Below are 26,938 nucleotides of genomic sequence, written 5' to 3' on the forward strand. Positions count from 1 at the left end.
TGATAACATTTTGACTCTTAAAAATAAACACGAAAGTCTTCACTTCACTTCCCAACCTGCCCTTTTCCCGCCCTCAGTGTATGGATTCTGGGAGGGTTGAGTGGTTTTGAGTGATGGGCAAGGAGTGAAAAGAAGGTCTGACTTCTGTTTTTGGTGTGGGGGAGAGGGTCCTCCTACTTGCAAGCATTGTGCATGCGTACACACACACACACACACACACACACAAGCAAGTGCACATATATGCATGCACACGTGCATGCACACACACTTTTTTCGAAAGCATACCTAGTTATTTTATATGCTTTGCTGTTATAACTAGATCTAGTAGAGCTTACTGGCTTAAATCATTATTTATCTACCATCTAATTATGTTTATTAGAATTCTGGAGTTTTGGAAAGGTGTGTGAGAACATCGCTGCTCCTAAAATCGTAAGCATAGCTGGTGGATGTGAGCAATCGGAGTCGGGTACAAATAACTGATCCATCCACACGTCCTGCTTTAATCCTAAACCCAGACCAGCCACTGCCCTTCTGTCTAGCCTTGTTCCAAACCAACACCAGATTTTCCATTCTGATCCCATGATACTTCAGATAGATTTGGGCAACCAAGACAAGGTCCAAGAACATATCTTGGAAGACAAGATCACCTTTTGTAAAGCTGATCAGTAACTCAACTTTTCTCTCCGTGTTTAATGGACTGAAAGTTATTTACCTTCCCCTTTTCAGGAATCGCTTAATAGGATATGGGGTGCATGAGGGCAGGAACTTTGCCTCTCTGATTGCTTGCTGCATTCCGACAACCTAGTAGAGAGCTTGGGTCCTACTCAGTACTCACTACATATTAACGACTGCCCGACGTTCTGTTGGCATCCGTGCAGGATAGACTCGAGCAAGGTCCTGGGGGCCTGTGGTGACTTTTCCTGACAGCATGAGAAGGGCAAGGGCCAGCCTTTCTGGTCGGTATTGGTGCTGTAGTCTGAGCACACCCTGTGGGAGATGCGCATGCAATTTTCACTGCTTTTTCTCTGCCGCTGGGATAAAACTAGCATAAATAGAATTAGAATCAAATCTATTTTAAATGTCTAGTGAAATAATGAAACTAGCTAATGATCTTCAGTGGGCCCTAGCATCACAAAAATGAAACACACATAATACTTAACCTCTTGATTGATACATACAGGATCAGAATGACACAGTATATCAAGAAGGAAGGAAGGAAGGAAGGAAGGAAGGAAGGAAGGAAGGAAGGAAGGGAGGGAGGGGGGGAAGAAAGAAGGAGGGAGAGAGGGAGGGAAGGAAGGGAGGCAGGAAGGAAGGAAGGGAGGGAGGGAGGGAGGGAGGGAGGAAGGAAGGGAGGAAGGGAGGAAGGAAGGAAGAGAGGGAGGGAGGAAGGAAAGAAACAAGGAAGGGAGGGAGAGAGGGAGGGAAGGAGGGAGGGAGGAAGGAAGGGAGAAAAGTAGAAAGGAACAAAGTGTAACTTCCAGTTTAGAGAAAATGCAAAGTTGGGAGAACATATAAATGATTCCTTGCAGGGATGTAATAGACAAAATCCAGAACATAGGGACACTACAGGAGAGATGATCCGGGATCTTTAACAAATAAGTTAAAACAGAATTTCATCAACAGATGTTGGTGCATGAAATTTCTTTGGACACAACTGGGAAAATCTGAACTCAGGCAGCATATCTCATGGTATTAATCACTTATATTTTATCTTTAGTTTTAAAATATTATTGAATTTATGTTTTTGAAATGGGCTTTTTCTTTTAAAAATAAGCACATACATATTCAAGAGAAACTTGTTAGGATCTGTAGAATTTACTTCAAGACAATCCACTTTAGAAATATAAAACAAGACTGGATTTTTTTGGTCACTTGGTAATGGCTATATTTGGGTTTTTGTTGTCTATTTACAAATAGACTGCTACAGTAGGGTTTGTTGTCTATTTACTCCAGTTTTGTTTGTGTTAGAAGTTTTTCCATTGGAGGGGATACCTAATATTAAAAAAACTATAACCGCCAGCATTATCTTCAGGGGGAAAAAGCTTAGTAAGAGCTGAGCTGCATAAGAAACAGTCATAAATATATATTTATTGTCTAGGCTTCATGAATAATGCCTTGGAAATGAGCAAGTTTCTTTATTATTAAAATAAATAACTTCTCTGGAGATTTTCATGTGTTGCCAGAAAATTGATATTAATTAAATCTAAGCCTCCTCATCTAACATCTAGTTCACAGAAAATGCAGGGCGGGGGGTGGAAGGGAGCACGTTAAATAACCCCCTGAATGTGCCACCAACAAATCCACAGTGAAGGGACTTCAGAGTACGGCTGATGTAGTGTTTGTCAAATATAAGTCCATAACTGTGCTGGTTTGGGGGAGACACATCAACCAAATGCAACATTCAAATATTGTTCGATCGATTCAGATACTTTTATCATCTTTGGAAAAAAAAAAAGAAAGGAAGAAAATACTGGAAACTAATATTGTCCTTCTGACTACAATCATCCTAACCCCTCGTCACCTTGTTTTTCCCTAAACAGAGACATATTTGTAACCAAGTTTTTATCTACTGTGCATTCCAATGGACTCTCAGTAAGCCGTATAACCCCGGGTACTGAGCATAAGCTAGTTTTGTAGGAGATTCCCCCAGGAGAGTAGTATGCAGCATTTTAACAATAAAGAGCCTTGTCCATCGCCCAGAAGAACAGAGGCATTTCTTTTCCACAGCATCCCCAGTTCTTTGGGAAGTGCCTGGCACATAGTAGGTGCTTAGTAAATGCTTGTTGAGCATCCACATAAATTGAAAGATAAATGAAGCCTCTCAAACAAGGAGAGTCCCTTCCTGAGCTTTAGTGTATTCTCCGAGGATTCCTCAGTCTTCGTGCCGTGTATCAGTTTGACAAATGCTCCAAAGATGCCTTAACCCAGTGGCTGCAACGTAAGCTCGACGTGGGCGCCCACCGCAGACAGTGCTGGGGCTATGGCCAGGAGTCCGCTCCTGGGACTCAGGAGGGATGTGGACGTGTTGCCATGGCTACCAGCAAGCTGTCTCCTTCATTCTCCTCCCTGTTGTGTGAGTAGTTCTGGCTTTACCGAACTAGGGGCTGGCTGAGGGTAGTCACCTGACTGGCTGATCTGGCATAACACACAGTTGAGGAGGCCAAGCAGTCAATGTGAATAAAACACATTCTGTGTTCACAACATGACTAACCCAGTGATATTTGCATTAGGAATTCTGCTGTGTTATTCTAGACATTTTGACGCGAGCCGTTATGTAGGGGATGGACATGATCTCTGGGTTTGGAGGGCAGAGACTCGGTCCTGAGTTCCATCTCTGCCATTGCGTCCCCAGATCATCGTGTTCTGCTTATTTCTTCTCTCCTGGCCCAAGGTCCTAACTACCAAAAAATAGAAGTTTGATGTAGGTGATAGCTCAGACTCTATTTAATCGTCACATTCCCGTCACTATTTCACGTGCTGAACCATTCTCCTGAAAATTATACTTAGATTGTCAGCGAAAGTAGAATACAGAAATTTTTGCCTTTTAATGGCCATTTAAAGTACTTGGCCCAATTGAAAGGAAGTGGGCAGGTTCCCAACAAAGTTGAACTTTTGTAAACCACATGGTGTATGTTGGAGAACAATAGATCTTGGTATCCTGTGGTATGCGCAAAATGCATTTCTTTGTACCGTAACACTCATGAAAGAAAGACCAAAAGTGTGCCCTTTCAGATCAGATACAAAGCTGAAGTTCATATCAGAGTTTGCTTTTCTTAAGCATTTTTTCAGCCAATGGCATTGTATCAACATATGGAGGAATCAATCATGAAAGAAAATGAAGACAACAAGGAGAGAGAGAGTAGCGTCTTTTTCTCATTGTTAATAAGCAACCACCTGTTTTCAAAACTCCCTTTGAGTTTAATCCAGTATAAGTGGCTTTAAGATATGAGTTTTCCAGATCCAGCTTTCAGAAGGTTTAGCTGCTGTCTTGGAATTAACATGTCAGCAACCCGAAATGAGTTTTTCTACTGCTCGGAGGGCCTCAGAAGCTGACTGATAGAATATTAAACATTTGAAGTTGTGTTATCCAGTCCCCTTGGTCTGATCACGCCTGCTCTGAGATAAGTACCTGACCCAGGTGACATAAAGCAGTTTAGTGCTGACTTCCTGACTTCAGTGCAATTCCCTAGAAGAATCCAGCAAAACACCACTTGTGTTTAAAAGAGATGATTGTAAATTAACCTTGGAATAGCTGAATTAAATAAAATGCATCATCATTAGCCAAATTTCAACTCATGCTTTAGTGGTTCTGAACTAATTAACGTCAGCTGTGATTTTTTTTTTTTTTAAAGTCACAGTGTAGGTGCATTTGGAGAAAATTAGCTTTTTGTTGGGTCCTCGTAATAATTTACTATCTGGTACGTAACTATACCAAGAAAGGAAAACATATTTGTTTTATGGCTCCTTAAAAATGTATTTCTGGATGTAGGGCAATAAATCCTTTGCATACTTACTCATTATAATTCCACATTTCCTTACACTATTCTCCATGAATTAAAAAAAATCAATGTTAGGGTAAGAATTTTTTGCAAGCTTCTGATTCTGAATTCCAAAATTTAAGATTCGGGGGATAATTTAGTGATCATTATATCAAACTAACTCATTTCAAATATGAACAGAAAGGGGCAAATGTGGATGAATGATTTGCCTAAGATTGTATATACCTAAGTAGTGAGGTTTTCAGGCTTGGCAAAAAAATATCTAAAAGGAAGTCCAGGGCTAGTCCTGGTTTATCAGGGTGTTATATCTCCCCAAACCAGACTGCTTACCTTGATATCGATTTACCATCTTCCGGGAAATTATCTTTTCATCGTCCCGACCTTCTTCACTGTTCCTGACGCGTTGTGGTTTACCGCACAGAACCCGGTCTCTTCTGGCTTCAGATCGCATCACCTGCCAGCTGTGTGACCTTGGCCAAGTTACCTAAGTTCTCCATGACTCATTTCCTTCTTGTGCTCAATGGAAATAATTATAGACTTAAAAATGAAATAGATTCATGTATGTAAAGCACTTAGTACAGAGCAGGGAAAGTGACAAAAGGTAAACAGAGTAATGACGTCCTGATCATGGTTGTGGTCATGATCTTCATCACCAATTTGTACTTATGAGCTACCTCCAAATAAATCCTCCACACTCACACTATCTTCCTTTAAAATATGCTTTTATTTTTTCTCTATTTATTTATTCATTTAATCCAAGTTAGTTGACATATTGTGTAATAACGATTTCCAAATGGAATTTAGTGATTCATCACTTACATGTAACACCCAGTGCTCATCACAACAAGTGTCCTCTTTCATGCCCATCACCCATTTAGCCCATCCTCCCACCCAACACCTCTCCATCAGCCCTCAGTTTGTTCTCTGTATTTAAGAGTCTTTTATGGTTTGTCTCTCTCTCTCTCTCTCTCTCTCTCTCTCTCTTTGTTTTTATCTTATTTTTCCATCCCTTCCCCTATGCCCATCTGTTTTGTTTCTTTTTTTTTTATTTTTTTTTAATCTTTATTTATTTTTGAGAGAGAGAGAGAGACAGAGCATGAGCAGGGGAGGAGCAGAGAGAGAGGGAGACACAGAATCTGAAACAGGCTCCAGGCTCTGAGCTGTCAGCACAGAGCCCGATGCACGGCTCGAACTCACAAATGGTGAGATCATGACCTGAGCTGAAGTCAGACGCCAATTAACTGAGCCACCCAGGTGCCCCACACAGTCCAACTTGTAACTGGATTAATTCAGACAACTCCCCACTCCCACACCCCAGCACTAACATCACCAGCAGAGGAAGATGCACCCATTCCAGGCATGAAAACTATTGGCAGACAGTAACAGATCAAACGTGTCTTTGCTGGGCTGTTCAGTAAACTCAACAAGGCCAAGAAAGGAATCAGAAACTTGAAGGCATGTCAATAGAAATTACCCACACTAAAATAAAAGATGAAAAATGAGTGAGGAAAACAACAACAATGGAGTATTCAAGACCTGTGGAATGATATTGAATCTTCAAACATGTAAATAATCGAAATCCCAGAAGAGAGTGATTATAGGGTAGAAGGAATATTTGAAGGCATAATGGCTGGGAATTTTCTAAAATTAATGTCAGACAGCAAACCACAGATCCAAACACTCACGGAACAAGCAGGATTTTTTTAAAGTTCATGTCATTTCAAACTTCCTGAAAAGCCAAGACAAAAGAGGAAATTTGTTAATTGTGTTTCAATTTTTTAATTTCTTCACTATTTCTGCTTGTTCCATATTTCACTGAAAGGTTTATTAAATCTTCCATAGTACTTTTTCTTGGTTTAGTACTTATTTTTTGGTCAAGGAAATATATAAAATATATTTTAGGCCATGCTATTGTATACATAGGGGTTTAAAACCACTGTCTATTCCTGATAGGTTGTACCTTTTATATTTATCTTATGTACTTCTGTATCTATTTTGGTGATTTTTGTCTTAAGGTCTCCTTTAACATCAATCACTAAGCTACATGAGTTTTCTTTGTTCACTAGTTGCATGGAATATCTTTTCCCACTCCTTAATTTTGAAGTTTATTTATTCATATTTAAAGTTTGATTCTCATACCATAGTATTTGTTTTCTATTTGGTCTGAAATCTTTATCTTTCATCATTTAGTATAATTTCTGATACACTTGGATTAAAATCTACTATTTATTTTTTAAATGTTCATTTATTTTTGAGGGAGAGAGAGTGTGTGAGCAGGGGAGGTCAGGGAGAGAGGGAGACACGGAATCTAAAGCAGGCTCCAGGCCCTGAGCTGTCAGCACAGAGCCTGATGTGGGGCCCAAACTCACGGACCATGAGATCATGACTTGAGATGAAATGGGACACTCAACCGACTGAGCCCCCCAGGTGCCCCTATTTAATTTTTTTTTAATTTTTCACCTCTTCTGTATTTCTTTTTACCTCCTTTTGGATTAATCAATTATTTTAATGTTACTAAATTAAAATGTAATATGACTAAATTAAATTTCTAAATTAAATTAATATTAATAAATTAAACAAATTTGTCATATGTACTTTTTTAAACTATTGTTTTAACATTTCCTCTAAACAACAAACATATTTAACTTATTAAACCTGATATAAATTAGTACTTTTACCGTATCTCAGATGATGAGGGGATCTTACAATATTTTAAGTGCATTTGCTGCCACCCCATCTATTTACCATTGCTGTCTTGTATTTAAATTCCACATATATTTGAAATCTCACAAGACATTTTCAATATTATATATATATATATATATATATATATATCTACACATTTATTCTTTTCTTTCTTAAAATCTGCATTTCCATGGTTTCTGTCTAGTATTATTTTCATTTTGCTTAAACAATTCCATTTAGTAATGGAATTATTAAGTTGGTGGAGAATCTCTGGCCGTGGAGTTGCTCAGTGTCTGTCTTCCTGAATACACATTCCAACACTACCAAAATCGTAATAATGTTTTGTTTAAATATCACCAAAAGAAACTCTGACTTCAGTTTTTCCTTAATTCTACATCTATTATTGAGATCAAACAAGTGATACAGAATTATGAACAAGTAATATCACCTTTTTTTTTTCTCAGCCAAGGAGTTGTTTCTGGTTTTGTGTTTTTAAAATATCAGGCACAGTTCATCATAAAGACACAGTAGAATTTCGTGGGCAGCTCCTAAGGAAGAGACCAAAGACATTTAGTGTTTGCTTGAAATAGAATCTCATTCTAAAATTATGGGTTTTTTTCTTCAGCAAATTAAAGGTGTCCCTTTTTTGCCTGTCTTGCATGATTAGTGACAGCAGATATACTGTGATAATAATCTTTTGCTTTTTGCCTTTTGTTTACTATGGTTTGAACATAATACGCCTAAGTATGGATTGGGAAGGTATGGCATATGTGTGTGTGTGTGTGTGTGTGTGTGTGTGTTGTTTGTAGTAATTTTGAGGTCTCTTTAGAGCGTGAACAAGTTGTATTTGTGTGTATATGGGGGCTTAAGTGCTTTAGGTGAAAATTCTTGTTACGTCTGCTCTCTTACACACAAAACACACAATATATATTCTTTTTTAAACTGTCAGTATATTTAGGAGATATTTATAAATCATTACATAAAAAAACCCTCATTAAATGTATTCGCCTGGGGCTCCTGGGTGGCTCAGTCGGTTAAGCGTCCGATTTTGGCTCAGGTCATGACCTCTCTGTGAATTCAAGCCCTGCATTGGGCTCTGTGCTGACCACTCAGAGCCTGGAGCCTGCTTCAAATTCTGTGTCTCCCTCTCTCTGTCTGCCCCTCCCCCTCCCCTGCTCACTCTCTCTCTTCCTTTCTCTCTCTCTCTCTCCCTCTCTCTCTCAAAAATAAATAAACATCAAAAAATTTTTAAATAAAACAATATGTTCTCCTATTATTTTATTTTGTGGATATTGCCAAGCACTATTAATGTCTGCCATAGTTACCAGTATTTATTGTGTAACTACTATATGCCAGGCTCAGTGCTAATAGGCTCAAATCTTGAAGTTACCATAGGGGGTAGTTATTAATAAATAACTGTTTAAAAGAAAAAAACCAAGGCATATGTAGGTTTAGAATTTGCCACTAGGCCACACAGCCAGTACGTGGTACAAGACTTAAATCCACGGTCTGTGTCCTGCAGAGTCCCTGCTTCCATCAAAGAAGTTGGCGATAAACAACGGTTGATTTGGATAAACATCACATCCAAACGCTTGTGGATGGTTGACTCTCGTTCAGCTTCCTTGGGGAAAACAATACTGTTACCTCAGAGCGGGCTTGGAAAACATCAACAGAAGGATGCGTCCCGTGTCATGTGTGGAATGAAGCTTTGAGTGCCGAGTTCGGGAACTAGCTACTTATTTATTAATCAGTTTATTTTTTTCTGATGCCTGTGATGGTGGAGGAAGAAGTTGCCTACGGCCTGTTAGTTGGGATGTTTACGGTGGAAAACCCGGCGCCTGTAAAACAGCTCATGGTGCCGAATGCGAAATAAAGATGTGGATAGTTTCATTGTACTTGCTATGAGATTTTCGACATTAATAGCGTGACATCGTAGACGTCATGACCGGAATAATACACATTTTGTAGTAAAAACAGCCTTTTGTTACAAAGCAGTTAAAACTTGTTGGAGGACACATTGAGCCTTAAGTAACTGAATGTTTTGAAATGAAGCCAGACACGTGACTTACAAAACAAGATCCCAGGGATCGTCTTCTTAACTTTGGTCCTAGCATATTTTGTTGGGCGGATACTGTCTGAAAACCAAAAAGAAGTGATTTTTGAGCTGGTTCTGCCATCTGATGCACATTTATAGTGTTTCTCAGAAGTTAGAGCTGACATTCCAGTAAAGAAAGTGTGAGGTGGGACACATGTGCTCATATGTGACACATTTTGTTTGGGACTCGGCGGGCGAGCCGAGTCTGTCGTGTGGGAGATGCCGTGTCAGTGCTTCACCCGCGGTGACAGGGAGGCGTATTGGGAGTTAGAACAGAATCGAGATTCTGAGGGCTGCCCAACTCAACTAAGTCTTGCGGAGTGAGTTTTGAACTTGGAATTGTCGTACCACCATGACACTCACCAAGGGAGCGTATCCTAGGACTCTAAACCAGACTGAAAGAGACCAGCGGAGGGTGAGGACCGTGCTGGCTGTTTTCGTGTGCCAACCTGATGGGACCACGGGTGCCCAGGTATTTAGTAAACGGTTACCCTGTGTTATCTGTCAAGGTGTTTTTCAATGAGATGAATGCTTGAATATTTTCCTCAGCAGACCGACTGAAGTCGCTCGCCTGCCCCCCCAATGTGGGTGAGCCTCACCCAAGCAATTGAAGGACTGAGTCGAATACAAAGGCTGCCCCTTCCCCGGAAAACGAGAGGGAACTCCTGTCCCTCTTCAAGCTAAGACATTAGTTTTATTCTTATTCTTTATTCTTTGAGTCTTATCTTATTTAAGTTATTTAAACATGGCGTCTGTAATTGTCAACTGTCTTTATAACCATTTATTTATACACATTTAATTTAATTATATACATTTTTGGTGTGTACCTATTTTATTTGAATCCTTGAACAGATTATTCCCTGACATGAAACATTTTTCCTGATAATTTTATTTCCCTCCTCATGGAATCCTTTAGAGAAGTCACAGCGAAACACTGCTATCAATAAAAAAGCAATTGGTATTTTAAGCCATAATCACATAAGAGCCTCGTCACTGCCACTGGCTATTGATTGCAGCCTGAAGGGTCCGCCCCTTCTTTTCTGGGGTCTTACGGCCATTGCTTTCTGCTGTCAGCGAGGCTGAGTCCACGTCTGTGCCACGGGCACATCCCACGGACACGGGACTGAAAACTGAGTTTCCTTCATTAAACTCCCTTGGGTTCCCTGACCCGACTGTGAGATCACCAGGGAATTATACTTCGTAGAGAGACTTCACTTCTTTTTGAAGACAGTCACTGCAGTAGGTGTGTTTAATTCACTGCAGTTACTGTTGAATGTCACCCAAGATAACACATCCACTGGTGGGAGCATGTGTTCTACACAGAGGCGCGACAGACGCGGGTCTATGGCGGCCTCAGTCAGGATGACCAGGTCATCTCAAGTTACATGGGGTCCTTACGTCCCCAGGACCAGATAAGACAAACGTTAATGCTTGCTCATACCGTCCACGCATCACTAACTGGCTGGAGGCCACTCTCCCTGTTTTCCTCATTCTGAGGAGGCAGATGAGATGTTCAAGGTGGCAGGACAGAGAAACAGGGGACATGGACCGTGTCCCAGCTCCTGACCCCACCCAGAAGTGACACCTGCTCATATTCCATTGGCCGGAGGGAGAGAATCATGGGTCCACACTTCACCCGAGTCAGGACAAGGAGAATATTTGTTCACAAGTATTTCCCAATGACTACTAAGCTGGGTATGTATTAGGACATCTTTTAGGGACGTCTTTTCTGACGATAGTGACTGTGGTAGTAATTTATATCCCGTAATTTCAGGGCGGTAAGGGTCCCCGACCATAGCCTTTTTAGAGGAGAAGCTGGACTCCAAGCCCACCACTGGGAATGTCCATTCAGGCACCAAAATCTCCATGAAAGCTCCCGTTCGAGTTCCCCTGGTTTCAGTGTCAAGTTTTAAAATGTGTGAAGGGGGGCACCTGGGTGGCTCAGTTGGTTGAGCGACCAGCTTCGGCTCAGGTCACGATCTCACAGTTTGTGAGTTCGAGCCCCACGTCGGGCTCTGTGCTGACAGCTCGGAGCCTGGAGCCTGCTTCCGATTCTGTGTCTCCCTCTCTCTCTGTCCACAACCGCCCCACCCCCCCCAGCTTGTGCCCTGTCTCTCTCTCTCTCTCTCTCTCAAAAAGAAATAAACACTAAAACAAATTTAAAAAATAAAATAAAATGTGTGACGGGATCCTCTAGTTTGGGATTTTAATAATAAGTATTACTTGTACAACACAGAGTCCACGAAGAGACCCGGGGACAGTTTGCTGAACCTGTAATAATGGTGGAGGACACATCACGGTAAACCTAGTGAGCAGTCTCCCCCTCATTTCCAATCCCAGGGGACCCTTGGCACCGAGTGGCTGATGGCCCCCAATCTCTGCATCATCTCGACGTTTCATTCAGGCAGCTGCTTCCTTTATGCAGTTTGCTCCTTACATGCCAAGTGTGGCTGTGGGTGTTAATCCTGAGAATTCCTAGGGTCTCCAGCCGCACACGCAGTCAGAGGCTTTAGCAATACCGTCTTATGACCTGCAAACTTCCGCTCACCGAAAAGAATGTGAGCTTCCCTTTGTCCGTGCATTCTGGGAAGTGCACGCTGACCCTTCTCTCTACTTCCCTCTGTATTTCTCCTGTCCCCTCAATTCCTTCCACTATGTCTCCTCTATATCTCTTGACATTTTCTTTAGTGGAAAAGAGCAGTTTTCATACTGTGAACATGATCTAAAAAACCCACTTCCCTTCCATTGCTTGCAAATCTGACTCTGAGGCATTGGCCAGGTGGCAAAATGAATATCTTGGCTGAACCCAAACATTTTAGGGTTTTTTTGTTTTGTTTTGTTTTTTAACACTTCACTGACTGTTGTGGGTAAACTCCTTTTGTTCCCAAGCTAATGCTACTGATTTATTTTAAAAAATACTATTTAATCTAGTTCATGAAACTGCAGACCATCTTGAACATCAGAATTTTCCATGATATTTAAGCCATTTTCCTTAGCCCCCCATCCGAGAGAATCTGTTGGAATGTGTTTTAGGTAGAATCCTACAAACTATATCTTAATAAAGTTGTTCAAGGTATTCTCACGACAGCACTGCCTTCCATCTGTATGCTACCCTGGGGGTAGTCTGATCACCATGTGTCTCCTGTTGTGAGTGCAGAAAGGAAGTCACAGGAGCAAACTACAGATCCAGAGTTGAAGACTACAGGCAGCTGTGAGGTCACGAGCGACCTACTTAGCCTCGCCAACCTGGCTCACCTCCAGTGGCCACATCACAGAAAGCAGGCATATCTTACCACACCAGTGAAATACTAAGTTAGCTAATATATCCAAATATTTAGCACATTTGTTGGCACATACTAAGCCTTCAATCTATATTGATTGTTTTTATTGTCTTTGACTTTTTCCGCCCTTTGTCCTCATCTTTCTAGTGTTCTTGGCCAACCTTACACAAAACTACATTCAATAAATTATGGGAGAAAACTGCTGTAAACCCATTTGTTTTGAATCAGACCATGTGACTCCTCCCTGAGGCTCCATCCCACCTATTACACTTACAGCCATGGAACTCCTGTCCCCCCAGGTCCTCTCTGTTGACCTGCGCCCCTGTCCCAGCAGGCCGGCAGTTCATACCTTTCCTGCACAATACGCTTGGACAAAGTGAGCCAGCTTCCTTGGAAGTGTCTAGAAGGCTCCCCCATGACTGATGGATGCTGGGGCAAAGGCCCAGCCTTCTTGCCTCCAAGGGGGACACGAGTCATGTCTGGATCTGTGCTTGGCGTCAGCTGTGTGTGGCGTCAACCACGTATGTGTGATGTGCCTTCCCCAGCCTCCCTGCAGACGTCCCCTCGGTGAACCGTCAGCTGTGTCTCCAGGGAGCCTGACTCGGCACGACGCGCACAGTGTTTTCTTGGTAAGATCGGCTCAGGGGCAGGCATGTCACCCAAGTGCACACAGTTGGCTCCAGAGCAAGAATCCCATGGCTTGTTATCTGCCACGTGGCGAAGATTCAAAAATACTCCTTTCGTGAATACCAAAGAGCCCTTCCTTAAATGAAAATTGAATCCCAGCGTTTCCCCAGCCCTGGATCTGTGGACACAGCCGGCTGACACTTACCCCTGCAAATGAAGGTCCCTGGGACCCCCACCCGCCAGCAAACTCTACCCCCTCATTGAGGAGGGTCTGGGGTAGTGAAGCCTCCCACAAGTGGGTGCTTGCCTACCGGGTGCACGGTCTGACCGCATGGCTGCTTAGTAAGAGTCTTGTAGGTGCTTGAGCTGAGTTCCCCTTGGTTCACGGATCCCGCTAACATCAGAGAGACCAGTGCTGGCAGAAGCAGGTCCGTCACCCTGCCTTCTTGTTCCTTCCTGCACCTACCCTGTGCCCTGGCTTTGGCTCTGTGTACTTTTCCTGAAGTTTAAATAATAATCATAATGATGAAGCTCATACTTAGTGAACATTCACCAGGACCTTACACGTCTTATCTAATTTAAGACTTTCAATAATGGTATGAGGTAAGCACAGACTATGGTTTTGGAAGAGTGTCGACCTCTGTGGAAATAGTTACAGGGACTCTAACAAGTAGTGACAGTGGGAGAATCTGTGTTCCACCCTGTGTGACATGATGGATACATCAGTGATGAAGTGAACAGAGCAGGGTGGAAGCTGGCATCTGCATGTGGCCGTGGTGGCCTGGTTTTCCCATCGGTAAAAACAAGGCAGGCGCTAGGCTGGCCCCGGTGTGCGACATGAACTTGGGAGGAACAATGACATCATGTCACCTGCATCTCCTTACAGCAGCGGCTGGAAAACGGGCTGTCATTTCTGATACGTAGGGTGTTGTCACCACGTTGTCTAGTGGCCGCACGATTCACAGTAATGAAATTGGCTTTTCTGCAGTTCCCCGAAGGATCATTTAACTTCTGGACTGCTATTAATTAAAATGGGGGAGCTTACACATTATGCATCAAAATTGGATTATGATTTCTGGGAAAACGCCCATATTGCTCCTAGAAGTCATTCCCCGTAATGTCCGCAGTCAGGGACTTTAGGTGGAAGGAGAAAGAATTTGTGCTTGTTCTCAGGGAGTTTTTGTTTGGAGGGAGATGCAAGTATTTTAGGACACATGCATTAAACCAGTTGTTTCCAAAATTCACGTAAGTTTTTTTAAGTTAAAGTTTTGATGTGTTTAGGCAAGACACATATACGATATTTTCTTGTGATATTCCTTATGCTAGACAGTTACTCTGACTTACAGATAAAGGAATTGGGATATAGAGAATTTCAGGGCTGCCTTCTCTAGGTTCAGAAGTATGAACTGGGGGTGTGATATTTGAGTCACTGAGTATTTCCTAGAAAACGGGCAGAATGACTGCATTACTGAGTTCTGTTTTTTTCCCCAGTAACTAGGAATCTGGAACACATTCAAAAAGAGGTGTCACATCAAGCGATTAGTGGCTTGGCTCCTAACACGTGCTTTCTTATCATTTGGTACACTTGAAATAGTATTCACACCAGGAAAGAACATTCTTAAATCTCTGCTGTGGTACAAAGCAGAAAAAAAAACCACGCAAAATTAGATACTTTGGTTTTCACATGCGCCAGAATGTAAGAAGAAATAGGTTACATCAGGCCGATGGCGATCCTTCCATACAAGTCCTGAAGAGGTTTCCGGGAAATCAGCGAGTCCTTGGGGGTAGAAAGCACCAGCTACTGGCCTCAGCCGGGGTGCAGGCCAGCTCTGCTCTCGGGCCCTACAGTCAGAGTCACATAACAAAGAGAGAGGGAAACAGTGAGGAGGAGATATATTTTCTTGGAGAAATCAAGTATGATTTATAGAACAAAGGAAGATAATCGAAGAGGATGTGTGTGCATCTGTGAAGAATTGCTGGGAACAGAGGAGTTAGTGATGAACGAGCCAAGAAAGGAATAAAGTGTGTCAGCCCAGAGAAGTTCCAGCTGGGCCTGGCACCCGCCAGCAGGGTGCTGGTGTGCGGGCTCTGGAGGAGGGAGGCAGGGGGTGGTTCTTTGCACCACTGGCTGTCTGTGCACACGGGCTTTCCTCAGTCAGGTGGGCATCATTCAGGGGGGCCTACGTCGGAGCTTAGATGTCCAGGTACGACTGATTGATTTGTCACCTTGCGAAGAAAGGATGTGACAGGTTTGAAAACCACTGATGTGGACCTGCCAAGTTCAAGTTGTCACCGGCCCCAGGGCTGAGAGCTGGAAGTCAGGTTCCTGACTCCAAGCTCAAAGTAAGTTTTACTCTATTGTCTTAGATTTATTTTTATTGGGAACATTTTATTTTAAAATAAAATGGAAAACAAGATTGACATTATGAAAAAAGTACTAAATTTAGATTCAGAACACGGGTTCATTTTTAAGGCTCAGCATCTCCGAGCCATGAGGCATCGTGCAAAGTAGTGGTCGTTTCCTCACCTGCAGCGGGTGTGTCTGACTGTTAAGAAGGCCAGCTCTGCACGTTTAGTGTGAGTGACCAATGAAGAATGTACATGAAGTGTTCAGCACAGTGCGCGCACACAGTAGGTGCGCAGCCAAAGCACTGTCATGTTGACCTACCTGACTTTCACACCAGTCCCGGGCATGCCGTCTGATCGGCTCCAGGGCCAGCAGATTCTAGAGAGGCCTGTGCGTTTGCAGCACTAGGCTGTGTTTGCATCAGTGAGCCTTCCCCAAACGAGCTCCCGAAAGGACTGTCTGAACAAAGGAACACAAAATGCAATATAAGGAATTTTGTAATTATTCTCAGTGATCTCTTTGCATGGATAGAATATTAGACAGCAAGGATCTCTAGGCCGGAAGAAGGAAACAGAGCAGGAACATGGAAGTGAATGCTTGTGGTGCTCTTGTTATGTGTTCATTTTATGTGTTAACTTACTTCATCATCAATATATTCAACAAATATTTATGGTGGCACCATAAGGCTTGAGCTCTGATGGAATCTACGTTCTAGGTCTAGGATATAGAAACAAATGCATAAAAAAAGAAAGTGTTACACACAAGCTATGTGGAGATGAAAACGAGGAGAGGGGTCGTGTAGGGAGCAGTAGGGGCTGGTGTTGACTGGATGCTGTGAAAGACTTGTTTGCAGAGTTGTCTTCATCAGCATAGCTAATTCCTCTGGAAAACAACCTCAAAGATGCACGAAGATCCACTTCTTGCTCATACCAGTCCACAGAAAGCTGCAGGGAGCTCCGTCATGTGACTCCAAAGTCGGACCACATATTTTGTCTTTTTGATATGATAGCCTTGCACTTCCAGAGGCCGACTGCTATACCGGTTAGCGTTCACACAAAAGAACAGCAGACAGTATGGAATAGGAACTTACGTGAGCAATAACAACTCACACGATTGTGGGATAAACCGTGGACATGAAGGTTCAAACTGATGAGTTGGAGGTGGAGACGACCACTAACCCAACTTCCTGAAGCAGACATCCAGCTGCCAGAGGGCGGCGGTGAGCGAGGCTCCCCGAGCTCGGTGTTGGCAGCAGGACCAGCAGGTGGGACGAAATCTGGAAGCAGGATGGAGAAGAGAAACACGTAGCTGCTTCTGGCCGGGCAGTTCTGTGTCTCACCTAAGGACTTTGAAAGACGAACGCTGACTGAATTCTCTGTTCCAAATCTAGAGCAAATATATCATTTTGCTAAATAAAACCTGAGGGGATTCAGGAAAGGGGGCTCTGGGAAACAGTTCCCTCTTCCTCAGATCGACATAGTACAAAATCACCGTAACTACCGTCGGTTCCGAGATACGGATACACAGAGATCTGGCTCCCGAATATATTGATTGGGATGGAGGCAGAATCTTGGAATGATGTCCTTCGAGCAAACGTTGAAAGGAAGGCAGAAGTGAATGCAGGCTTTAGAGGGCCTGAAGATTTTACATTTTAAGAGAAAGGTTTTAGTATTATCCATGCTGTCCAATTGTACAAAAATATGTAACCGTGTGTGCAATTCCTCTAGCACGCCTGGAAGTCTGTAAGGAGGTCATACAAAAAGAAATCTTAAAATATAAGTCTCATTAGCTTTACATTAGATGTAATTTATAAATATAACACAAAGTAAAGACAGTTGTATTTACTGTTGGGAGATTCTTACATTTTATATTGAGTATTGTCATGTTAACTCTAGGTAGATTGTCCTGAATTAGGATACTCAAGGGAAACCACTAAAAATAATAATGTGAGAAAGATACCGTTAAAAAACAATAGATGAGTCAACAGGGTATAAATATACATTTAATTAAGTCCAAATAGACATAAAATCTCTAATAAAGGAATAAAAAATCCTCAAGAGATAGGTAGGTAATAAAAAATGTTCAATCTAAACAAAAACTGCTGATATTTACATTAAATATAAATAACTAAATATTTATAATCAAAACATTCTAGGAATCTGGTTATTAGAGTAAACCTATGATTTATTTATGAGAAGCATGCCTTAAATAAGACAAAAATAGGCTGAAAGTAAAAGGAGATGAAAAGGCATTTAATTCATGATCAAAAAATCAGGAAACTTTTATTTTCAGACAAAACAGACTTCAATAATGGAGTTTTATAAAAAAAAATAGAGAGGCTTGATAGAAATGAAGAGTAAATGAAGGAAAAACTCTTAAATATATATGCAACTAATATCAGTGCATGAAATATATGAAGTGAATACTCAAACACAAAAGGAGACCATTTTAATCTATGTTTTTTTAAATCTAAGTTTGAGACTTTACTACACTTCCTTCAGAAGCTGATGAAAGAATTAAACAAAAAAATTAGGAAAAATGTAGACAATATTAATGACAGTATGACCAGTTGACCTAGATGACAAACGTGGCACATTACCCCTAATATATAACATATACATTCTTTTCAATCAATCTTGATCAGTGTACTGTTATATACCTTTGGATGGTCCACCTTCATCCCACCTGCCGGTCCACAAGTCTCAATATATTTCAAAAGACTGAAATTTATTAATAGTTTCTCTGACCACAAAAAATTAGGGACTAAAATATAAGATTCTGGAAAAGACACAGGCATGAGAAAATGAAACAATATGTTTGAAACTCCTGATTCAAAGAATAAGTCACAAAGGAAATTAGATAATATTTCAAAGTGAGTGACAGTGAAATATAACATCTCAAAATTTGAATATATAACAAAAGCAGTTTTATGTATCTAATGTTACTTTCAAAAATGCTAACTGACAGTGATTGACGTTTTTTCTTAAGAAAGTAGAAGATAATAAGCATATTAAACCAAAATTAGCAGAAAAAAAATTTTTAAACCTAAGAGCAGAAATCTATGAAGTAGAAAATAGACAAAGAAAAGAGAAAATCAGAGTTAAAATTTGCGTTTTTGGAAAACTAATAAAATTGCTAGGATAAAATTGATCACCTAAAAGATAAAGCAATAAAAATTACCAACATCATAAATGAAAGATGCAATATTACTATAGATTCTACTTATACCAAGAGCATAAAAAGTGTTATAATAAATTTTTATGCCAAAAAATTAGGCCACTTTGGTGAAAATGACAAATTCTTTGACAAACCTTACTGAAATTGACTCAGTGTGTTGAAGAGGGAGCCCTCAGGCACTGTTGATGGAAACGCAAACTGGTGCAGCCACTGTAGAAAACGATATCAAGATAACTAAAAAAATTAAAAATAGCATTACTGTATAATCAAGCAATCCCATTTCTGGGTATGTAGACAAAGGAATTGGAATCAGGGTCTCAAAGAGAGAATCTGTGCTCCCATGTCCATTGCATTATTATTCACAGTAGTCAAGACATGAAAGTAACCTAGATATGATCCATAGCCAAATGGGTAGAGAACATGTGTTTGCACAGTGGAATACTATTCATGAGGAGAAGGAAGTTTTCCATTTGGGACAACATGGATGAACCGGGAGGACATTATGCTGAGCCAGATAGGATAGACACAGAAGGACAAATATCAGGATATCATTACATGAGATAGCTAAAATGGCCAAACTCATAGAAGTACAAAGTAGAATGGCGGTTGCCACTGGCCAAGGGATGCCGAAATGGGGAAGTGTTAATCAAAAAGTGTTAAGTTTGGGGCGCTTGGATGGCTCAGTTGGTTAAGTGTCCCACCAGCTCAGGTCATGATCTTGCAGTTTGTGATTCCAGCCCCACATCAGGCTCTGGGCTGACAGCTCAGAGCCTGGAGCTTGACTGGGACTCTCTCTCTCTTCTTCTTTCTCTGCCTCTCCCCTGCTCATGCTTTCTCTGAAAAAGTATTGAGTTTCAGCTATGCAAGATGAGTGAGTCCTAGATACCTACCCTGTAACAGAGTGCCTATAGTTAAGAGCACTGTATTATACACTTAAAAATTTGCTAAGAGGGTAGATATTATATTAAGTATTCTTATCACACACAAGATAGTAGTAATAATCATTTCATGGATATACTTACCCTCAGGTTCATCAAGTCTCATCAAGTTATATACATTTTAAAAAATTTTTTATTTATTAATTTTTTTCTTTTCAAATTTTTATTTAAATTCTCATTAGTTAATATACAGTGCAATATTGGTTTCAGGAGTAGAATTCAATGGTTTGTCACTTACATAAAACACCCAATGTTCATCCCAACAAGTGCCCTCCTAATATCCATCATCCGTCTAGCCCATCCCCAACCCACTTCCCTCCATCAACCCTCAGTTTATCTTTTAGAGTCTCTTATAGTTTGTTTCCCTATCTCTTTTTTTCTTTTTTTCCCCTCCCATATATTCATGTGTTTTGTTTCTTAAGTTCCACACATGAGTGAAATCATATGTTATTTAACATTCTATGACCGACTTGTTTTGCTTAATATAATGCATTCTAGCTCCATCCACGTCATTGCAAATGGCAAGATTTCACTCTTTTTGATAGCTGAGTAATATTCCATTGTGTGTGTGTGTGTGTGTGTGTGTGTGTGTATGTGTGTGTATATATATATGTGTATATATATATGTATATGTGTGTATATATATATATACACATATATATATATATGTATATGTGTGTATATATATATACATATATATATATATACACACACACACATCTCACATCTTTATCCATTCATCGGTCAACGGACATTTGAGCTCTCTCCATAATGCTGCTGTAAATATTGGGGTGCATGTGCCCCTTTGAATCAGCACACCAGTATCCTTTGGATAAATACCTAGTAGTGTAATTGCTGGGTCGTGGGTAGTTCTATTTTTAACTTTTGAGGAACCTCCATATTGCTTTCCAGAGTGCCTGCACCACTTTGCATTCCCTCCAGCAGTGCAAAAGAGATCCTCTTTCTCCTCATCCTCACCAACATATGTTGTTTCATGTGTTGCTAATTTTAGCCATTCTGACGGGTGTGAGGTGGTTATCTCATTGTGGTTTTTATTCGTATTTCCCTGATGATGAGCGATGTTGAGCATCTTTTCGTGTGTCTGTTGGCCATCAGGATGTCTTCTTTAAAAAAATCTCTATTCATGTCTTCTGCCCATTTTTGAATTGGATTATTTTTTTGGGTATTGAGCTTGATAAATTCTTTACAGGTTTTTGGATACTACCCCTTTATTTGATATATCATTTGCAATATCTTCTCCCATTTTGTCAGTTGCCTTTTAGTTTTGTTGACCGTTTCCTTCCCTGTGAAGAAGATTTTTATCATAATGAAATCCCAATAGTTGAATTTTGCTTTTGTTTCCCTTGACTCTGGTGATGTGTCTATTAAGTAGTATACATTAAATATGTACAGCTTTTAGCATATCACTCATACCTCAATAAAGTGGTTTAAAATATATATAAAATATATACACATATACAAATATATGTGTGTTGATAAAGTATATATACACATATACATATATACTATCTCTAAAGAACTTTACAAAAGTGAAAATAAAAGAACAAGTCAAGAAATAGAAAATTTGAATAACCCAATTTCTATTGAAGAAACAGAATTTCTTTACAGAAACTTTCAAAAAAAAAACTTCAGATCCAAAAGGTTTTACTATTGAATTCTATTATATTAAACAAGGGAGGAATAAACAACACCAGTCTTACACAAACACTTTTTACAAATGCTAAAATAGAAGAAGATATAATACTTTCCAGAAAATTCTTGATATTTAAAAATTATAAAGACATTATAAGAAAAGAATTTATAGGCCAATTTACTTAGACCAATGAGTTTAGAAACAAAAATGTTCATTGAAAATAAATTCAGTAATCCCTAAGAATGGCACCTTCTTGTGATACTGATGGAAGGTATCCCCGGAAGGAATGCTTGGTTTCACATTTGAAAATTCAGTCGATATATTATTAACAGAATTATTAACAGAAAATAGCAGAAAACAATATCATCTCACTAGATAAGAGCAAAAGCATTTGGTAAAATGTAACACCCTTTTATGGTATTTTTTTTAGAAAAGTAGGGATTCAAGGAACTTCCTCAATCTGATAAAGACCCTGAGATAAGTCATACATAAAAACAAAACAGTGAATGTTTCCCACATGAGATTAAATAGGGCATGGGTGTCATTCTTGCCACTTTTATTCACTACGTATGAGGTGTCCTTACCACTACAATAAGCCAGTAACAGAAATAGAAGCATACATTTTGAAAGGAAGAATTAACACTCTACATATTCACAGATGACATGACTGTTTTATATTATATACGTTATCTCAAGGATTAGAAATTTACCATAACATGAGTGAGCTTAACATGCTCTCAAGGTCCATATACAAGAATCTATTTTACCTTTATATCCAATAACAATAATTTAAATACAAAATTGAAAATAGTCATATTTTTGAAAATATCAAGAAGAAAGATTTCTAGATAGAGAAATCTCAAGATAGGAAGAAAAATCTCGGGGCACCTGGGAGGCTCAGTCGGTTGAGCGTCCAACTTCGGCTCAGGTCATGATTGTGCAGTTTGTAAGTTCGAGCCCCGCGTCCGGCTCTGTACTGACAGCTCAGAGCCTGGAGCCTGCTTCCAATTCTGTGTCTCCCTCTCTCTCTGCCCCTCCCCTGCTCATGCTCTGTCTCTCTCTGTCTCAAAAATAAAAATAAAACCATTAAAAGAAGAAGAAGAAAAATCTCTACCCTGAAATGGAGAGATGGGCTATGGTCACTGAGATGTTATGTGTGACCCTATTTTCAATACTTTAAGATTACAATTCTCCCAATTTAATCTATAGATTTAACACAGTTCCAATCACAATTCCAGCAGAGTTTTATATAAATATAAATATAAATATATATATTTAATATATAATATAAACTCGTTCTACAAGTTGTATGAATATGCAAGTGACATAGACTTGGTAAAATATTTTCTTAATTGGAACATTTGCACTGTCTGAACTCAAGACTTACCATAAAGTGAGAATAGTCAGCAGTTTGATATTTGAATTATATAGACAGATAAGGTGACAAACCTGGGCAGTGAATTCAGAAGAAGACTCACCCTCTCAAGGTCAGTTTGTTGTCAACAAAAATGCCAGAGAAATGCAACGGAGGAAGGGCGATCTTTTATATCATCAGTGCTGAAACTGCACCTCCAAAAGGCTATGCACGTGGGGAGAAATGAGCCTTGGCCTCCAGGACCTCACATCATACATGTTGAACTTTACAAGAAAATCGTCATCTTACAATGCGGGGCAGGCAAAGATTTCTTAGGAAGATTCCAGAAAGATCCCACAAAAGGAAGACAATGATAATAACTAAATGTCTGCTCATCAAAAGACATCATAATAAATGCACAGAGATGCCAAATAATGGATGAGAATATATACACTAAGTATATTTGATGAAGGACTTGAATCCAGAATACATGAATAACTCATATAAAAAGTGTATTTTAATCATAGAAGTAATAATAGCAGGTCAAACAATCCTAAGTATATAAGGTAAAAAATAAGACATCTCCCACTTCCCTAGACTCCTCTCCTCAAAAGCTGGTGCACTCAATAGTGTGAGTTGTAATATGCTAGACCTTTTTCTGTTCATACACAGTCTATAAGTTGTCTTACATACTTTGTAGATATTTGAATATCTAAGTTGTTTTAAGCCCTTATTCATTCTTGAGCCGATATAAAATTCTGACGATTTTCACAGTATTTATATATTATTTTTAATAAACACACTAAAACCCCATCAAGTGCGTCGAGAATAATATATATACATTGAGGTTGTCGGAGTTTTGGCTGTTATAAATCATATCGGACCTAACAATTTCTGAGCGTAAATATTTTTTAATTGCATGCTTAGCATACATTTCAAGGCCTGGAATTACTGGAAACAAAGCCTTCATTCTCTGGCGCCGAATCGTTTTTCGAAGCAGTTATTCAAAGTTACATTGTCCTAGCATATTTCAGAGTAATTGAATCTTAATCATTGAAGGATTATACATAGAACAACAACACACTCTCATTTATAATTTAGGGGAGAGCAGTGAGACGAGGGACAGTAAATGTAGTTAGGACTTGATTACATTAGACACCGCAGGAAGTGCTGGGAATAGATGCAGCCACCGAGCAGCCCTTTCATTTGTTTCCCCACTTACTTAATAAATATTTATTGGTCACCCACTCTGTTCCAGGCAGCGTGCTTGCTAGAGAAATGATTTAAAGCCCGGCCCGTACAACCAGCTTACAAACAAAAACGGGACGAGCTTCTATTTGAGACTTAGGGATGCTCGGTGCTGCTTGGAAGGTCTTGGAGTCCGTTTACGTTTACTACGTTTCTTGCTTTCTTTCCCGAATCCTTATGCTCATCATGTCACGCGACTAACTCTTACACTCTTCCTGCGAGTGTCAGTGAGATGTCTCCCGCAGGGCTTTGTGACTCTTTTCCAACCCCCGCTGTCCTGCCTCCTAAGCACAACATGGTGAACAATGTCTCCGACAGAACCCCTTTGCAGGAAGCCGGCCGCACATCTCAGCACTCGAGGGCCAGACCTCAGACCTGAGTACAGGGTGCCTCTTGTCCCTAGGACTGCCCTGCCCGGCCCGCGTGCCCACCGCAGCGCCCTGTCCCGCCACCCCGAGCTGGACCCAATCCCGTTTTCCCTCTGCTCTCTCCGAGGCAAGAGCTCCGGCTCTTCTGTCCTCCTGACAGTCCGGGGCAAAGCAGTTATGCGTTTGAATGGACGCTGGATCATGCAAACACATAAGCCTTTGCCCGAATTTCATCAGGTATTGACTCTCTAGGGTTGGCCCTGAAGTTGATTCAGAGAAACACCGTTACTGCTGTTGAACTTCATTTGAAAGTGTTTTCAGTAGCATAAAGCGCTAAGTTTTAGAACCCATGGTCTTTTGGAGGACTAGACCTTAACGTATATTTTTGAAGTTTTCTTGCGTGTCAACACTTAAAAACTGATCCGTAATTAGTGTCTGCTTAAAAAACAGTTTGTTTTCAATTGACAAGGAAGAAACCATTCTCCACTCGTCCTCTTGTAGTTTTGTTGTTAGAATGAAAGGTCTGTTTCTTTAGTTTTGACGGCATGATTCTGACAGAATATATTGTGTGCTATGTGATGGATGGGCTCACACATGCTCTTTCCAAAATGGTCTCTTTTCTTTTTCCTGAAACTTTCTTGCTCGATCATATAGCATTCAGAAATAATTAGCAAAAATGTAGATAAATCACTGAGTTGTGACAATAATATCAGAATTGCTTTATATCTTTGATAACTATTCATAACATTCTGACAGTGTCTTATTTTCAATCCGAAGATGTTTGGGTGATAAAATTAGTTATTCTTCTTCCTCAGAGAAAAGGAAAGTGTTTCCAATGCAACTCGATACACGGTTATAGCATTGTTTGTTTCTTGCTTGTTGTAACATCCGTGGGAGCAAAGCTAGCATGTTTTGCCTATGAGTGCCCTCACACTAGTAAACCACCACCTACAGGGTCTACTCAGGGTCCATGACGGCGGCCAGGAAGGGAGTTCTTCCAACACAGCCATACAAGTTTCCATACTAAACAGGTGGGATAGACACAAAGAAATACACGTTTTCACATTGTTTTGGTGAATAGATCCCTATTTCATTTCCGTATTTGTGACAGAAAAATTGGGAAAACAAACATTTATTTCATTCTGTTTTACAAGAATATGATAAACTTACCAAATGGTAATCTGGCTTTATTATACAATCACCTTTGGTAAATATCACATGTAACGATTCAACCAATGCTTGGCCTCGGGACAGGGAAACAATAGACTAGCGATGACTATGACAATATGGTGTCTGCCATATAGGGAGAAGGGCCAGTGCTACTGGACACACTAGTTATTTAAAGGAAGAATGGGGGGCGCCTGGGTGGCTCAGTCGTTTGGGCGTCCGACTTCAGCTCAGGTCACGATCTCGCAGTCCGTGAGTTCGAGCCCTGCATCGGGCTCTGGGCTGATGGCTCAGAGCCTGGAGCCTGCTTCCGATCCTGTGTCTCCCTCTCTCTCTGCCCCTCCCCCGTTCATGCTCTGTCTCTCTCTGTCTCAAAAATAAATATAATTTAAAAAAAAAGTTTAAAAATTTTTAAAAAAATAATAAAGGAAGAATGGGACACCTGGGTGGCTCAGTCTGTTAAGCGTCCGATCATGGCGGCTCAGGTCATGATCTCGCGGTCTGTGAGTTTGAGCCCCGCGTTGGGCTCTGTGCTGACAGCTCAGAGCCTGAAGCCTGCTTTGGATTCTGTGTCTCCTCTCTCTCTGCCCCTCCCCTGTTCATGCTCTGTCTCTCTCTGTCTCAAAAATAAATAAAAACATTTAAGAAAAATTTAAAGGAAGAAGGAAACATGTGTCAGTTTATATGGGATTTCTCCCAACATTTGAATATTCATACATAATTAAAAGTAAATTTTTCCGAAAGAATATCTAGCATGCCTGCACGCAGAAAATGGGTGGTGGTCCAGAAATTTGTAATCTTCCATTCATAAATCCAGCACATGAAAATATCTGCTCAAGAAATACACCCCCCTTTTTTCTCAGTTTGTTTCTCATGTGGAACTAACTTTGGGCTGTATCACTTGGAAGGCAAGGGGATATAACATGTTGAGTTAATTTACAAAAGTTATCAATCTTTGCGTTTTTCTTCTGCAGAGGAGGTGAATGATCATTTTCTCTTCACTTTAAACATGTGCCTACCCTGATTCATTTGGTGGAAACACACTAATTTAATCATCCTGCACAGAGAGGGGATTTGAATGGATTTGTGGCAAATTCTTTTGATACCAAGTTTTCTTATTATTTCTTTAAGTATCTCAAGAAGAGAAGCAGGTTATTATTTTCTTGTAGAAAACATGTAATTTTTACTGAAAGGAGACTGAAACCCACTGCCATTTGTGGTCAGTCGGTCAACCGTGGTTCGCAGTGAGTGCTGAGATCCAGTGTTAGATGCTGAGGACAGGAACGCAATTCTGGAACCAAGGAGGGGGTGCCCAGAGCTGCCCCTCCCTCACTTGTGCACAGGGTCAGGCAGAGGCTGGAGGCTAGGGCTCCGGGGTCGTGAGGATCGCAGTAAGAGGGCGGGGACACCCCTCTGGACAATGGGAGGTCCAAAGGTGAACCAGCATCTATGAGAAGTTAGGCAGGGGCCAAGCTGCAGGACGTAAAAGGGGAAT

The sequence above is a fragment of the Panthera uncia genome, chromosome D2 (assembly GCF_023721935.1).
Source record: "Panthera uncia isolate 11264 chromosome D2, Puncia_PCG_1.0, whole genome shotgun sequence".
NCBI classification, from domain to species: Eukaryota; Metazoa; Chordata; class Mammalia; order Carnivora; family Felidae; genus Panthera; species Panthera uncia.